This window comes from Emys orbicularis, chromosome 2 (assembly GCF_028017835.1).
Source record: "Emys orbicularis isolate rEmyOrb1 chromosome 2, rEmyOrb1.hap1, whole genome shotgun sequence".
NCBI classification, from domain to species: domain Eukaryota; kingdom Metazoa; phylum Chordata; order Testudines; family Emydidae; genus Emys; species Emys orbicularis.
The window spans coordinates 113319267-113332811 of record NC_088684.1 but is presented as its reverse complement, the minus strand read 5'-3'; positions in this window follow the sequence as shown (position 1 = coordinate 113332811).

The window sequence follows — 13545 nt, the reverse complement described above, 5'->3', positions numbered from 1 at the left end:
AAACTCTGGCGAAGTTCAGATCTGGATCTGCATTCTTCCTTGCTCCTTAGGAAACTCATGATGACACATTGGAATGAAAACATGCAGTGGCAGAGTCATCAGAAGAGGTTATTTACTCCTGAACAGTCAGACTGACATTTAGGTGAACCAGCTGAAAAACATGCTTTTTTAGAAGGAGATTGAAATGTCCAGAAGAAACAAGAAGTACAAAGTACTGAAGACACGAAAAAAACTCTACCACACATAGAGCTAAATTCTAGTCATGCTGTGGAAGACCATGTGCAGGGAGACCATTCACCCAACCCAGTGCATCCATGTGAGAGGCAGCCACAATACAGTTACTAGTTCCCCAGGAGTGCTATTGAAGGAGGCTAGCTAATGCAGCCCTCCAGACCCAGAGAGAGAGAGCACAATGTTGAGGTGTTGCTATGGTCTCACTATTACAAACCAGTCTAAGGATGTAGAGCAGTGCTAGGGGAAATTGCAGGCAACACCTGTGGTACAAGTATAGCAACTTCCATTCCTAATTGTGCTTTCCTAGCACTTCTGTGGCATCCTACACCTCTACTGCACAGGCATAATATCTCCACAGGCCAATGCTTAGGTAGTGCTCTTCATCCTCTCTCCCTCCCAGTGCAGCTAGGGCTCAGAGATCCAAAATAGAGTCCATAGAATATTGTATATTTCTATTTCATACTTTTTTCTATTATTGTTTAGCAATTCCAATCAGCTGAAAATAGCATCACGTGGCTATTTCTATTGTGCATCACTGACTGAAAAAGTAATTTTACTTTTCTACCAGTACACCATGTATAAGTGTCCATGTGCTATAGCTTGTTTTTAGAAAAGAGGATGAACTGCCATGTAGGAGACTTGGTTCCACTCTCCCAGCCAGCAGTTGGGAACTCTGCTTGAAAATACTTTGCTCAACAGCCTCTCTTTGGTCAGTTTAAGGAGAAGCATTGATGTGCAATCTACTGCATCCAGAAGATCAGGGCAAAGGTCCTGATCCAATTGCCACTGAAATCAGTGGGGGCCTTTCTATTGACGTCAAAAGGGTTGGGGCCAACGGGAGCAGTTTAAAAGCTGGAGGATGTGAAGAGGGAACAAGTGGGAGGAGCTACAAGGAAGAGGGGACGCACAAGGCGGGAAGAAGTGATCCAGTAAAATCAAATAATGTAAATATAAAGCGATAGCACTTAAAGTTTAAAAGCGTAGCACAATGCTAAAAAATTGGCAGATGTACTTCATAAACATGGCTGCCATTTTACATTTTTTCCCTCTTGAAATATATATAAACAAAGAAAATATCCATTCCACTCTATTTGAAAAGTAAAGTCGATTTTTAGTAAGAAAGAACTGTTGTTCAGACTTCCTCCCGGTCAGTGTGGTTGGTTTGTATGTCTGCCCAGAGTAGCTGTAGATCCCTCAGCTTGCCTCAACATCCCCATGAGGTTATATGGAAATGGCCGTCTCGGAGCAGGGCTCTGTGGCACCGAGGGGTAACTGAGGCCCTTTTGTGCCTTCTGCACAGCTGGGACCCCTCCCATGCTGTAGAACTATACCAGCTCTACAGATCAGAGCCTTTTGTCCTCCGTTATAGACATATGGTGCCATTAAGTATTTTGTTGAACTGTTTGGCAGGGTTGCTGTTTTAAATGGATTTCAGATTTAAGAATTTCAGGTCTCAGAGGGTTTGGAAGTTAAGTTTGTTAATTTTGTTAAAACCGGAAGTTCATTCTGTTAGCTACTAAAAATAAATATTAGCAAAAAAATGTGAACTCAACACCAGAGTCTTAAAAAAAAAAAAAAAAAATCAGTTCAGATTAACTCTTATCGTGCTGAATTAAGGACAGCTGATCAGAATAGCTTAAGCAAACTTTACTGAATCTGTTTATTTTAGGTAATTATCTGGCCACCATTAAGGTATTATCTGTACTGTAGTATCTGAGTGTCTCACAATCTTTAATGTGTCAGTACTTCCCTAGCTCATACAGCTGTTGTGAGGACAATTATCCCCATTTTACAGATGGTGAACTGAGGCACGGAGAGATCAAGGTGTCTGATCCTGTATTATTGAAGTTAATGGGAGCTATGTCATTGACTTCAATGGGCATAATCTGCCCAGTGTCACACAGGAAGTCTGTGATGGAGCAGGAAGTTGACCGTAAGGCTATGTCTATACTGCAATCAGGCTTGCAGGGCTCGGGCTGAGGGGCTGTTTAATTGTGGTGTAGATCTTTGGGTTTGGGCTGGAGCCTGGGCTCTAGGACCGTGTGAGGTGGGATGGTCCCAGAGCTCAGGCTGCAGCCTGAGCCTGAACTTTTACACTGCAGTTAAACAGCCCCTTAGCTTGAGTCAGCTGGCATGCACCAGCTGTGGGTGTCTAATTGCATTGTAGACATACCCTAAGTCTCCCGAGACCCAGGCTAGTGTCCAACCACTGAATCAGTTTTCTTTAGTACATAAAGAAATTTGCTAAATGTTATGACTATATGGCTCGCTTATTGATTGTGTACAACTTCACTGCTTATGTCCTTAAATGTGTAGATTCACACTAGGGCCCTGATCCTGAAAACACTTATATGCATAAGTAATTGTATGTATGTGCATAACCCTGCCATGCTCAGTAGGGACTACTCACATGATAAGTGTTTGCCGGATTGAAACGTAGCTTTTAAAAAATAGTTACTGTAGTTTTATAATGTGATCATCTAAGTGTTAGGCCCTTATTTGTACTAATGGCTGGACCGGAAGACACCTTGTAAATGACTGAATTTTGAAAAATGTAAATGATCAAAAAACCAAAGAACTTGCCTCACATAATATAGATTGAACACTAATTTGATAGATTTAGTTCCTTTATAATATTTATGGTATTTCATAGTGTACTAGTAAATGTTCCGTAGTATATTTCATGAAAATAATGCTGTCTTTGAAATTACAGTTCTTAGAGTTCTTTTGTTGAAAAGTGTGAATTAATGAGTAAGACTTAGAAAGGCCCAGGTATAAATATTTTCTATTGATATGTTATGAGGAGTGGAACAAATAAAAAACAAAACAAAATTCATGGATTCAACTTTGGTTGTACATTTTGATAATGTTTAAAATAATATTGTAGCTTGATAAGAAAAATGATTATCAACAGTCCTTTTTAAACAAGGATTTATATAGCCAAAATTCTTGAAATGGCTGATCTTTCTCTGAAACAAGCTCCAGAAATGCAAACTTTTTGTAGATGCACAAATGGAAATATTTAACACTGCATGTTTCAGTATGGTGTATGTAAAGCGCTACAAAAATGTTTATTCTGCTGTTCTTTCATAATGGACCACAACTTGTTTACTAATGCCTGAAAGCATGTACACATCAAATAAATCTCTGGTATTTGGGCCATAGCTTACCAGCATTATGCAAAGGGAAGATTAATAGCACTTTATATTAAGCTGTGATCCACTTTACTCTTGATTACTAGGCACGAGCCACATTAAATCAACCTAACCAACAACGAGCAAAATTAGTGGACACTTGTGCTAGGCAATATATATATATATTTCTGTATTTATTTGCATCACTGTTAAGGAAAAGGCAATCAGAATAGCAAATCTCCCTGGAACTCAGTGCATTAGATGTTAAATCATAGTGCATGATCAAAGATTGTGAGTGAGGGGAAGCAGCTAGGAAGGTAAATGTGCAGCTACAGCTGCATCAAATAAAATGTACCAAGTTACTACAACAGCTGAGAGACAGCACATTCATTTTTACAGTAGGAGCAATTAATACATGTAGGGTTACCATACGTCCGGATTTTCCCGGACATGTCCGGCTTTTTGGTCCTCAAATCCCCGTCCGGGGGGGATTGCCAAAAAGTCGGACATGTCCGGGAAAATAGGGAGGGAGGGGTCGTGGGGCTTGGGTCTGGGCTGGAGCCGCTGGGTCCGGAGCCGGAGCTGCTGGGGCCGGCGGGTGCTCGGCTGCCGGCCGGCGCCGCTCGCTCTGCCGGAGCCGGGGCCGGTCCGGAGCCGCTCTGCCGGAACCGGGGCCCAAGCCGAGCCGGCCAGAGCTGCTGGGACCAGGGCCAGGGCCGGGGCCGGGCCGGGGCCAGCGCGCTCGGCCGGAACCGGGGCCGACACCCCAGGGCCCGAGCCAAGCCGGGCCAGGCTGGAGAATGTTCGCGGGAAGCAGGGGAGGGGGAGGAGCAGGGGCGGGAAGCGTTCAGGGGAGGGGGCGGGGACTTTGGGGAAGGGGCGGAGTTGGGGCAGGGCTGGGGCGGGGCTGGGGGCGGAGTTGGGGCAGGGCCGGGGCCCCGTGGAGTGTCCTCTTTTTGGACACTTAAAATATGGTAACCCTAATACATGGCTTTTGGCAAATCTGATACAAAAATGCATTTGATTGTAATTATGACTCACAAGAATTTCCTAACATGAGGTATCTTTAATGCATATAATGTTAGCTCTGTCTTGTTTTTACTATGCTTTCTTTCAGTAAAAAGGCCAAGAGAAGCAATAGCTCAGTAGCTGGATTTTTCAGGAGTAGTGTTACATGAGGGAAAGTGGGAGAACCTCTTGTTTGTACTGGGTATCTTAGTCAGTAAGTAATACTTTGTACTGTTCTTCAGTTATTGCCCCCACCCCCAAGTTTTATATACCAGATGAATTATACTCGGCTGACTTTTGAGCTAGCTACGACAGGACCAAAATTCTCTCTCTCCCTCTCTTGCAGCAAAACCTCTTGCTTTATGAACACCCTGTCACTCCATATTGCTCTGTTGAATAGTACTAAATCAGCGGTGCATTTTCAGAACATAGCTATCTGCGCTGCCTGTGGCTGGATGACACATTGTGTTCCCTGTGTTATAGTTTTGGAGAACTGTAGTATAAACAAGGGTTTAGAGTGTCTTTCTCTTTCCTCACTTCCTGGGTGTATGCCTAAATATTCCGTGCTTTCTCATCTTCACTGTAGTATAAGTTATTATATTGTAAAAGTTATTTATTGTACAAAGGGGAAATTTTCAAAAGGCACAAAGGGAAAGTGAGTGCCTTTGAAAGTCTCCCCCTATAAAGCACTGGGAGGCTTACATCTGATGTGAGTATCACCAGTGTGAGACATCAAATAGAAGTTTGACCTGAAGGCTTTACAATAACAAATGGATCTGCAAAGCTGGGCTCCTAGGACCTTTTCCGAAAAATGGACCCATGCAGGCAGAGCTCCTTGGAAGTGAATGGAGCTGCAGCAGGCACAAGGCTGTGTGCATGTGGATCCGAACACAGGGCTGGGGCCTTAAAAATAAATGATCTTTAAATACTCTGCATTTAAGGCTGAAAAATAAAAATACTGGTAAGGAGTTTAAATAGCATGGTCTTGAGAGGTGCTGAATACCTGCAGCTCCCATTGAGATTAATAGGGGTTGCAACTGGCCAGCAATTCTCAAGAGAAGGCCCGAAATGAGGCTATCATAATTTTTTGCACACCTCAAGTTGCTGATTTGTTTCAGGGTGAGGGATTTTTGCTCACACCTTTTGCTCGCTTCATTTGCTAATTTTTGTCAGTCTGAGGAATGGTTGGGACAACAGTGGATAACTCCCTGATCCGGTACTGAGATTGATTGTGAGGGCTACTCTTTATGTAGCCCCAGGAATAGGTCACATGTTAATTACTTGTGTGAAATATTGACTTGGTTAGGAATGCTGACATCATGACAATGGAAATTACACATTCTAAGAGGAACTGAAGTTTGTAAAAAAATAAAACGTGCTTGACTTTAAGCGTGTGCTTAAAGAGCTTTTAAAACAGGAGTGGGCATAAGCAAATGCTTAAGTGCTTTCGTGAATTGGGGCCATAGTCAGTGTGATGAAGCAGATTTGGAGTATAGCAAACACCCAGGCCACTAATCAGATAATATGTAATGACATTTCACTGTTGTAAATTGCTTCTTTATATCCCCTTGCCTTGGCTTGAGAGGGGTGATTGACAGACTACGTGATTTTTCTGATTTCAGAGAGTGTGGTGCTTTTTTTAATGCTCTCTTAATTCTTTTATTAACTTATATTTTAATTTAATTTTTAATGCAGTGATCAATAGTTGCTTTGCTTGACGTTTATTGACAGGGATTTATTCCCTACTGCTGCCATGAACTGTTGTTTGCCATGGGTGAAGAATAAGATTTATTGAGTTGGTGAAAGTTAGGTTGTAAATTGTGATCATGTTTTTGGTACTTTTCTGCTATAAGCAAAGGCTTTGTCCCTGTGGGGTTTTTCCACTATGGAAATACTGACGATGTAAAGTGTATTTTAGAAAATAGCTACATGAAATGGAGCCTCCCCAGAGGATTAGCATTTTGCGTTTCCTAGAAGATAAAAAAATATTTTTTTTCCCAATTGGAAATATTTCTCTATTTGGAGATATTTCGTTAATTGTGCTGGGTATTTCTTGTATAGACTGACAAGTATGTTTGTGAGGCAGAGTGTTGCCTACTGGTTATAGCAGAGGACTAGGAATTGTTATTCCTAGGTTCTGTTCCCAGTTTTGCTCCTGTTTCTGTGGGATGTTAGCCAAGTAACTTAACCACCCTGTGCCTCGTTTCAGTCACCTGCAAGATGCCTATAATTTAAATTAAAGGAGATATCCTATCTCCTAGAACTGGAAGGGACCTTGAAAGGTCATCAAGTCCAGCCCTCTGCCTTCACTAGCAGGACCAAGTACTGATTTTGCCCTAGATCCCTAAGTGGCCCCCTCAAGGATTGAACTCACAACCCTGGATTTAGCAGGCCAATGCTCAAACCACTGAGCTATCCCTCCCCCCTCAATAATAATCATCATCATAATCATATTTACCTCACAGGTCTGTTGAGAAGCTGTTTGTGTAGTGCTTCAAAATCCGCAGATGAAGATTGTAATAATCACTGAAGATTCAAAATGGATGTACTAAAAAGGTTTAATTTATTCTGTATTGTGCTGGTAAAACTTCATCAAGAATACTGCACTGGAGTAAACTGTGGTGGGACTAAGTGGAAGAAGAAAGGAAGTGTTCTCGGTTTCTAAAATCACAGTGTTAACATTCTTGGTAACTCAGTCGGGCTCTGCTGTCACTTCTGGTTTACATTTTGAAAATGTACCAAATAGCCTATAATACTGAATTCCTGGTTGGGTTGTGTAACAGAATATAGCAACTGCAGTAAAACACATCTGCACCGAGGGAATCAGCATTTTCTTGGGAACAATTCACTTTCCATGGAAGTGTGAGCAATGCCAGAATGCCAGACGGCATCACTTTGTCAGTGGAAGGGGGAGCCAGTAATTCCCACTCACCTTCCACCTACCACATTCTCTCCCTATTTCTCAACCACCACCCTTTATTACCCCCACCCTATAGTGCTGCTCCTGTGTCTGCAGGAGCCGCTTGTGGTTATTGGCTGGTGCCTCTGTGCTGGGAGCTGGATGCCTTCTCCTCTTCTTTTGCATGGTTATGGATGGCCAGCATAGCATAGTACACAGTAGGGGAGCATAAGTCTGGGAAACATTTAAAAGAGCTGAGACGTGGCAGAAATGCTGTCTGCTCGGCCATGCTGCTTTTGGTAACAGATAAGGTATTAAAGTGTGTGGTGACGTTGTTAGGTGTAATACATGGGTATGCTGTAATTTTTATGCAGTATCACCCCTGTTGTCCGAAATACTGTCATGCCTCTGCCATCTATTTGATTACACTAAAAATTCCCTCCATTATATTCTGAAACATTGATTATCGATACTTATTCAGTACCTGTCGTTATCAAAATTGTTTGAAGTTTTATTGTCCAGAGTAAATACAGTGTAAAGTCCCTTAGCAAAGAGTCACAGAGTATGCACAGTGGAGACAGAATATAGTTCAAGAAAGAGAATCACATGATACTAGCAATTAATTATTGCAACACGTAAGTGGTAACACAGACAGCTGATTTATGCACAAAAAGATGATGATATCCTTCTGCTCTCTGTTCTACTTAAACAAAGTCAGTGAGTAAGCTGATTTTACTGGATCATTTCAAAAGGCTGTTCCTGTAAATACATGAACAGAAATAAAGGAAGTGATGTTGATCAGCTCCGCTTGTTGAAATTATGTACAGAGTCAGCATGTGTTAGATATAGAGTCCAGCCATAGTAAAGTCAACAGTACTTCAGAATGTAGTGGAGTTTGATAGTGGTTGTTTTTTTCACATAGATTTTCCTGTACGTATATATTGATTTGGGGGTGGGGAGATGGTTAATTACCTCTTTACTATGTACCTGAATTGTTCCTCTCCATTGTCCAATCTGTGAAGCACAAGAAAAATATTAAATAAAAACACACCCCTAACTTGTTTCCGTCCTCTCCCCCCCTGGATTTCAGCTAGTGGAGTACCCTGGTGCACCACATTTATGCTTCCAGCCATTGACGAAGCAGGGGAAGAGGGGAGAAAAGCAAATGCTTTCTTTTGCAAGATCACAGTGGACAAAAGTTTATTCTTCCTTGGATAACTTCCTGTCTTTAGAGATTTTCCTCAAAGTAACCCCTCAGATAATGTTTCTGCTCCACTTTTATTGAACGACCACCTCCATTAGGTAACCAGTTTGTGCTGGTCTCTTGAGTGTCTGTTTGCTGTTTACCCTTTCCTCTCACCCACTACCCATATGTGGTGTGATACCAGCACAAGTGTGTGTGCGCGCACACACACACACACACACACACACAGAAACATGTTTCAGCCCCTTGTGCCTGTCTCTCCTTTATTCACAATTTTGAAATACTGATATAGGTTTATCCCTGTCTATATGGATCACATGTAAATAAACTAACAGTCTTCTTTATGATCCCTGGCATCCTAACTACTGAGGAATGAAGGGCTAACCAGTGCTACTCCTTTGGTGTGCTTTCTGTGCACCCACATGTGAGTCTACATTTCTCCCTCTGGTTGGTGCTCTGAGTCCAGCTATTCCTTAGCCTGGAGGGTAAGAGGGGAGTGGAGCACTGATCCGAGGGATAGGAAAGAACTCAACAGGACAGGATCAAGAGACACACCTCCTGGAACCTGTTGGAAATGTGGTTGCTTGTCGGGTGTTCTGTATGTCTCCATTTCTCCATCCTATAAAACTGTACAGTAACAGACGGACGTTTAGGGATAGATTCTTGCAAAAGAGAGGTAGCGCTGATGTAAATGTAAACATTAATGTTTACAAATTGTATGTAAAATTGTTGATGGCTAGTCAGTATAACAACGTGAAAAGTGCTGGTTAGAGCCCAGGGTAAGAGAAGGAGTTTTGTAGATCTGGTTAGAGCAGAGTATTGGGAGTCAGGATCTCTAAATGCTTTTCTCATGTACGCCCCCATAATGCTTTGGGACCTTGTATGTGTCACTTGTCCTCTCTGTACCTCAAGTTTACTCAACTGTAAAATAGGCAGCAGGATCAAAGCCATACTTCTTCATTTAGCGGCATTAGGAATACAAATGATATAGTTTACTTCTGAGATGCTGAAACTACATCATGTCTTCCTCAGAGAAATGATGCTGCAACAATGCAAGCAAACATGCTTGTTATTAGTCCAGAACCCTAGTATGCCTGTGCCACAGCAGTGCAGAAGAACTGAGTGCTGTTGATCCCTGCAACAATGTGCATGAAAAGAAGTAAACTTTAAAGGCATGTGCAGGATCAAGTGTGATTAACATTGAGCACCGGTGCAGCACAGTGTTTTTCATCAGAGAGAGCTTTACAAAGGTCAGCTAAGTGTAGATGTACTAAGCAAGGTAATTCTCTTCCCTCAGCATGTGAAGTTACGCCTGACGTGCTGGTTGTCTGTCATTCGTTGTCTTCTAAGCTAAATTCTTGGAAGCTGGGGAAGGCACCTGGGGTGTGGTGGAAAGAGAAGTTAATGGAGAAGAGCTTGACGCTGAAGATCAGGTGATTCCCCCTCTTCCCTCTTCTGCAGCCACGGCTTCCTGTAGTATACTCACTTTCTGGCACAGTTCCCAGTCACAGTTCACACAGGCTAAGAGGTTATCATTCACTGCACATATTCTGTGTAGCATTGCTAGTTAACACCCTGCAACATGGTTTCCACAATGAATCACTTACACCTTTGCCTCTCCCTCCCCTCTTGCAGATTCCCCACTGATCCACATTCATATTCAGGGCGTATCACATTGGGTTTGCTGTAGCTCGGATCTTAGGTTAGATGGACAGTTGCCTGAAAGCAGATTTACAGAGTGTGTGTTACCAGTGATGCCTGCGTAGCCTTAGAGACGGGCGTAGCTTTTTGCAGTGATTGCAGTAACGGTTGTTATTAGCTGTCCCATGTATCTTATTTAGCAACCTTGAGGCTGGAGGCCAAACAGCCTCATGCTAGGAATCATGTAAATACAGAAATTTCTCTGGGTGGAAAAAGAAAGGGAATCCTTACTGAGTCCACATTTGGATTCTGAGCCTAATTTGTATTCATTGTCTTTGTGCCCCCTGTGCACAGATGCAGACTGCTTTGCCTTTCGTGAATCACTCACATCATGAGTTAAAAGAAAAACAAAAACAAGGGAGGAAAAGTGTGAAAAGAATCGAACTGAGTGTATAGAATTTTGGGATGACTGGAGTCTTCAAGTGCTAATGAAGAGTGGATGTGTTGAGAACTCATGTTCACTTTCATTAATTCAGCACATTTTTTTTTTAAATAAGGATGTCAGTGGGGGGCTAATAAGAAGGTATGTTTATCTCTACAGATACCAAATGTGAGGCTCACACAGTGATTTGTGGTTGCTGACTGATTCTGTAAAGTGGCAGTCAATTAATGGTAGTGGGGGATGTCAGAAGCTTGAGACTAAATTAAAAATAGCTAAAAGGACTGTTCTGTAAACTGGTAAAGAAAGCAGTTCCTCCACTGTCAGGGCAGAAAATGGAAGTAGCAGCTCGCAAAGCCTGTAGACAAGATTAAAATAGGCAGGAAATGAAAACTAACTTCATTGCTTTTCTTACATACTGACCCCGCTCCTGGTCTAAGGCATAGGAAAGCAATCCCTCTACCTTGTTCTTGGAATGTACATGCTTGATTTGGAAAAAGTATGTGATCAAAACATAGAGCCAAATTCTGCTGTCACTTGGGTTGCACAAGTGCTGGCTTGTAGTCCTGCTTTATTTTAGACACCCAGTTACTGTCATTATCACCATAAAACTGCATTTTAAGAACACCGACATATGTAAAAAAGGCAAGCACAACTTTTTGCTGTCTCTGCCTGTTAGTCTGTTACAACAGATCTGTCGCTTTGCAGAGTTGTGTTAGGCCCAGCAACTGCTTTTCCTGGGCATACCTGCCAACATTTGAAATCTATAAATAAGGAAGTTTGGAGAGAAAAAATAGACACACCTTCTAACTCCATTGAAATACTTGGACACAGGGAGCTTATTTTGGCAGGGCAGACTGGGAAAATGAAAAAAATATTTTGCTAAAATATAGGGAACGTCTCTCCCAAATAGGATCAGTGGATGTATAAACCTGGGTGTAAAGCCAATTTGCTTAAATGTATGCTGCTCAGATTGCCTATGCTAAAAGAAAAAGAAGCAAGTAAACTTCATTCTCCCAAGGCAGATTTTCTGCCAGTGTTGTTACTCACTGAAGTCTGTACTGCCCTTGGAAGTTAGGTGAACCTGGTGAATCAGGATCCTGCATCTAAAAATAGAATGTTTTGCCTTCCACCTCACCCCCTGTGGGGTGATTTTTAACTTTAGCCTTTCTTTTAAATCCTCTCTGCAGCTTCTTTGAGTTGCTAGGATCACGTCAGTGAACTAAAAGTTCTCATCTTCTCCAGCCAAGGTCAAAAGATGTATAGGAGGTGATCTGAAAGCTACAGTAGAGAGCCACCGCAGAAAGCCGTTGCCGTGGTTGGAGCAGTGGTGCTCTGTGCTGCTTAGCAGACGATGTGGGCTCAGATGTGACCTTGGGGCTTCCTCTAACCAAGAATGTACAGCTTGATCTTCTGGGGTTAAATATATTACACTCCTGCAGTAAAGCCCATGAGAGGAGAGGAAAAGGTGCTTGGAAACCTTTGTGGAGTAACTAAGAATCTTTCCCTCCTCAGGCTGGGTTTTAGAGGAGTAAACAGAAGCAGGAATTGCAGCTTTCAAGCCTTGTGGAGCAATAAGATCTGCAGGGAAGTCAGATCACAACCCTGCAGATCTCTGGACACCTCAGCTTCTCTCCAGGCTGCCACTGATGCCCAGCACTGCAGGTGCATGCAGTCAGCCTGTCCGAGGCAGGCAGAAGCCATGAAGTGAGAATTCTGCAATGTACGTCATTTAACCCCATGCAGATTTCCACATGGAAATCCTTCTGGCTGACAGGAGCATGCCAAGTTGGTTGGTTGCTAGCTATCTCCAGTGTCCTGCTGCCCCAACCTACTCACCCCTTCCAAATAATAACGTTTCCCCTCAGCTGCGAGTTGTTTGGATGGAGGTTCTTCTATGGCCTTGCAATAAAGAGGGCCGGATCTCCACTTCTCCCCACCCATTTGTGAGTATGGGTCCCTTTACAGCTGTTCTCCTGCGGCTTTTCTAACATCTGTGTGCCAGGTTTTTTAAAACATGAAGAGAATTACAGGATTACTGGGGAAAATCATGAGAGTCTGACATCTCTTTTTTCTTTTAATTAGTCCAAAGGGGGGCGGCCTATGTCGTGCAGTGTTTTAATAAAGACAAGCTGCATCTACTTCTTATCACCTTTTTTTTTTTTTTTTTTTTATCTGTGCTGCTGACTCATGCCGTGCGGTCTACTTGGCTCTTCATTGCAGTCACATCACACTTTGAGTTACCTTTACGTGACTCATACTTGTTTTTTCACTCGATAAGTCAACAACAACCTATCCCTATCCCTCCCAAGTCTCCCACCTCAAAAACCCCCTGACCCTAGAAAATCTTGAGTTGAGTAGCTTTGGCTTCTGTGACAAATCTGTATTGTGTGATGAGGGCTAATGAGCTTGCCAGGCCAACAATATAGGCAGTGTCTTCTTCATGTTCACATCAGTTTGGTGGAAAGTATTTTTTGTGTGTGCCTTGTTGGGTTTTTCATTATTGTTTTTTGAAGTGGTCATTAAAATGTCAGGGCTAAATTCTGCCCTTGGATAAAAGCATGCAGCTATGCTTGCCTTCAGTGGAAGTTATGTGCACATAACCATGGCCCTCTGGGTCTTAGGGTTGCTTGTGTTTTGACAAATAAGATGGGCGGTTGGTTCAGACAACTGTCAGCTTTTCCTTTCTGACTGAGGGTTCTTAGTTCCAGCATCATCACCTAAATCAAGATACCTAGTCTACATATGGGTTTTCAAATTAGCACTGAAGTGCTGATTTCAGGTTAAAATGTAGAATTGAATGTCCTCATGTAGGGCTTGGTCCTCTCCTGATTTGGGAGTTGTGCCATTCACTTCACTGAGACCAGGATTGGGCCTTTGGTCCAGCTTGAGTCCTGGACTCCCCTACCTTTTTTGAGGGAGAGGTGGACAGATGATGAAAAAAAGTGTGTTGTATCAGTTAAACAGATTACTGAGTTTCCTGTCT